Below are 233 nucleotides of genomic sequence, written 5' to 3'. Positions count from 1 at the left end.
CGAAGAATGAACAATAATTTTACTACACTATTTATTAATCATTGTTAATGTATAAAAAATACAGCTGTTCATTGTTTGTTCATGTTAGTTCACAATGAATTAATTAATGTTAACAAACACAACTTGTGATTTCAACACAGCAATAAAAGCTAAAATTTACTAAGATTAATAAATGCTGTAGAAGTATTGTTCATTCTTAGTCATATTCTAATCATATTCTAAAGTGTTACCAT

Source organism: Garra rufa, chromosome 5, assembly GCF_049309525.1.
Source record: "Garra rufa chromosome 5, GarRuf1.0, whole genome shotgun sequence".
In the NCBI taxonomy this organism is placed as follows: Eukaryota; Metazoa; Chordata; class Actinopteri; order Cypriniformes; family Cyprinidae; genus Garra; species Garra rufa.
Note: the sequence above shows the minus strand (reverse complement) of the source record.